Raw genomic sequence first — 4,071 nt, 5'->3', positions numbered from 1 at the left:
ATAATTATTTCTATGGTCCTAAAAATAGCAGACCCCCCTGCTTGCCAGTATGTGAGGAGGCAACTACAGTTTTCTTTTAGAATCATGGTGTCAAAATTAATATTAACTGAACTTTAGTTTCTTTTAAAGACATCTGATCTCTGTTTGGGGGAAATTAACAAAAACATTCTGGATGTGTAATTCATAAATCAGAAACTAAGCTGCTTCCAAAGGTTCCAAGATATGAATTGATACTGAGATTTGTTCCAACACCATGATGAACTTGGGTGGTTAGTAAGTAGTGTGGCCATATAATTTGTCATCTCAACCTGCACATTTTGGAGTGAATGAGGGCATTATTAATTGTGCAGGAAAACAGCCATAACAGAAATGTCTTGGGCAAGGTAGAATGTATGGTCACCCAATCTGTGATTTCATGAATGCTGCCGGTAGCAAGAGAGCTCTGATGAGTTTTGTGTTCCACCAGACAGAGCCATAAAGTCTTGAGGAAATACACCTCAGATCAGGAGTTGCAGATCAAAGTTATTTTTCACAATTTGATCTTCCACAGGTACAATTGTAGGAGCTATTCAATCCAGATGAATTTAGACAAAGTTGGTTGCTCAGAATATCTATAACCAAATGCTACTCCTTAATTTCTTCTTGGATCTATTTGATTTGATCCAATAGTATTAAAAAGTGTGTGTGCATATGTGTGTGCTCACACATGTATATGTCAATTAGTAGATACCTAGATAATAATGTACAGAGATTATCTTGTTTTGAAGCTACTTGACTAATAAGAAAATAAAACCCCAGACCTGGCTCGTCTTAATACTATGATCCACTAATTTAAGTAATGGACCTATATGGTAAACACATTTAAAAATTGCTTCATAATCGCTTCTCGGCCTTTTGGCTAAGATCAAGTGTAGTATCTGTTCTTATCAGTTTAATATCTGATACATCCTCTCTCCGAGGACAATATATTAAATGGATTTTTGGAATTAGGAGGTGGAATAGGAGCTTGCTCTGTCCACTCCATGCATCGACCTGGTATTGCAGTACTTCCAGGAATGGTGCACCCCCTCCGGGGCGAATAAAAAAATAAAAAATAATAAAAAATAATAAAAAGTAAAAAAAAAATAAAAATTTCTTCATAGATACTTCATTGTGGTGCCATAATAGTTGGGATGTTTTGATTGAAAATTAATATTGTTACAAATATATTATTAAGTAATATAAAAATAAAAATGAATATCAATTTGTTCAAATTAATTTTATCATATTATTTATATTTAAGCAAATGACAAATAATGTTATGAATATTCTTTCCAGATGTTATACAAATGTACAAATTCTAGTCCATACTAAACATAAATTAGAGATGAATCTATCTTTTATCACCCATTGCAAAAACTATTTTTTTTTTAAAGCCTTACCTGAGAAATTGGTTAAAATTCTATGACATTTTGTATAGTCTACTCCTGAATTATGAAACCAGGAGTCTCACTCTTAGATATAATTGAAATTTAACATTGCTTTTAGTCTAAAGCAATTATAATTTAATAGGCTTGCTGTCTAGAGAAGAACCCACTGAAAACTATCTTTACCTTCTTTTATAGTGCAATAATTATCATTTCTGTTTAGAACATATTTTAATAAAGTGGAGGGCCAATCTGACAGTTACTGTTTTTATTTCATAATTGTATGTGTGCATTATAATATATATAATATGCACATGTTATTTATAATATTCTGTATGTTATAATTTTAAAAACTATATATGGAACATATTTATATTTATAGCTCAGTATAGTTCATAGTTTTCTCAGTTGTCTCAGCCTATAACCGAGTAACAAAAATGCTTGAGATGAAATCAATTATTATCAGATGCAGATTAATCAACACCCAAAGTAAAATTTACTTTGCAAATTAAATGGGTATTTTGATGTACAAATTTGTGTTAAAGTTACTTAACTGAATTTTTAATTTTTTTTCTTCATTATTTTAACAGGAAGTTCAACTTACGTATAATGCCTTCACAGGCGTAGGTGTTTTAAAATTTAATTATGCATTTTCCCTTTTTACAACCTGTATTATGGTCTAATTAAGTTGGTTTAGAAAAGCTATAACCATTTAATAAATGCCGATGGTTTTCGTTTATCCTTTTCATAGGTAGGTTCATTAAAGAAATGAATGTTTTTTTTTGTTTTGTTTTCTTTCCTACAATGTGAAAAATGCATTCTGATACAAGGTGCAAAATTAGAATAAGATAGATTATAGGCTGAAATGGATTGTAAATCAACTTCTGTACTGTGAATATTTTATAGCAGACATTTGCAAACTAAAAAATCTGACATTTATATAGCAATGCATGCAAATTTTCCTCTTATATGTCATTTCCCTGAGATGAAAGTAATTTTAAAATGCAAGGTCAAAGAAATGATTACCCCTAACAAATAATAATAGAAGTTAAGGACAAATATCAGGAAGCAATTTGACATTTTCCTATTCTATGGAGCATTTAATATCTAATGTACACTGTCAGATAAGAGTAGGAATGGTGAGGTAGGAAATCCTTGTTGTAGTATGGAGATAACTTCAAGGTAGATAAATTGTTCCATTGATTTAATGGCTGTTATTGTTCCCTGGCAAAAACACTATTGGAGCTGTTCTTGTGGGACCAGAGTATCTCCTATATCTGATAAATGGTATGACCAGGACAACCTCAGTCTCAGCAGGAAAGACGCTGAACAAATTGTCAGCATGATTTACATACAAGTTGTCAACAGCATCTGGGTTGCTCTGTGAAAGAATGATGGGTAACAGATGTTCTGGGAAATGCTACCATCTGCCCTTTCTCAAAATACATCCCCGGTGAAACAATGCATTTGAATGGATGCCACAGAGATACCTTTCTTTTGAAGAACTTAACCATCCTCAATATTTCAATGTTACTTGTGGCCGTCACAAAAGCAAATGGTCAAGAGTGTAAATGCAATCAGGGTAAGTAAGTAGACAGGTCCTTGAAAGGTCTTTAAGTTTAGTCACATAGTTTGGAAAAATAATGGTTGTTGACTCTCTAGTGGGTATACCAGAAAATTTCCAGCAAGAGGTCAGGAACTCCTTTTGTGCATATCTATTAAGTGATGTCACACTAATATATTATTTAGTTAGTGGTTTGTTTAAATTCTGTAGTAATCCCATGTTATTTTAAAGCCATTTGCTTTACAATTACAGTAATAGAAATGTAAAAATAAAAATATACAATTCAATAATTTGATGCCTGTGCTCACTTGTTCTAGAGATATAAATACGGCAATGTATCGATGTGCTGAAGGGTAAGTGTGCACTGGTTGATCATTATTAGCAATAGTAACAGGTCAAAGCTCTCAAGCGTGAAAAATATTTAGCCACTTTCTCTTTGCCTTTTCTCCCCTGTATGAATTATTTATTTAAGCAAAGAGTTTCTTCCCTCTGTTGAGATGGTGATAAGATTTGTGCTTGCTGGACCTGGAATCTTATACACAGTGAAAAACTCAAAATTTAATGATCTTTAAAAGATCTACCAAACAGTTTTATGTACTAAATTATTAATAAAATGTTTTTCTTCAATATACAATTATTACAAAAAAAAGCATTCATAAAATTTTCTTACCCTTGTAGATTTAATTTATATTTCAAATTTTAATATATAAACTCCTTATGCAGGTGATGATAATACATTTATTAAAAATGAAATAATAGAGGTTAACCTGACAGGCATTTAACAACATATATGACCATAGTGATAACAGACTTTGCTTACTTTATTATGCCTAATTAATGTAGAATTTTTTAAATGATAATCTTGAGGAATTTTATGAGCCAAATACCTTTCAAATGATAACTGATAGTTTATGTATATTGTACATTTTATCACATTTAAATATATCTAATTTTTCCTTTAAGTTTGTTAAAGATGATAATTTTATGGCAACCAGAATATAAAATTAATGAAAGTAATTTAATCTTTTTTTTTTTAAAGATTTCATTTATTTATTTGACAGAGAGAGACACAGCGAGAGAGGGAACACAAGCCGGGGGGGG

General features: G+C 31.2%; 1 non-coding gene across 1 annotated transcript; it reads left to right on the top strand.

Annotated features, from left to right (window-relative positions):
- Nucleotides 1-878: 878 nt before the first annotated feature.
- On the top strand, nucleotides 879-1,069 carry LOC118544820 (U2 spliceosomal RNA). Its single transcript, XR_004921792.1, has one exon. It is a non-coding gene; the product is annotated as a U2 spliceosomal RNA (small nuclear RNA).
- The last annotated feature ends 3,002 nt before the right edge of the window (nucleotides 1,070-4,071 follow it).

This window comes from Halichoerus grypus, chromosome 2 (genome assembly GCF_964656455.1).
Source record: "Halichoerus grypus chromosome 2, mHalGry1.hap1.1, whole genome shotgun sequence".
NCBI classification, from domain to species: domain Eukaryota; kingdom Metazoa; phylum Chordata; class Mammalia; order Carnivora; family Phocidae; genus Halichoerus; species Halichoerus grypus.
Note: the sequence above shows the minus strand (reverse complement) of the source record. Positions and strands in the feature narration are given on the sequence as shown.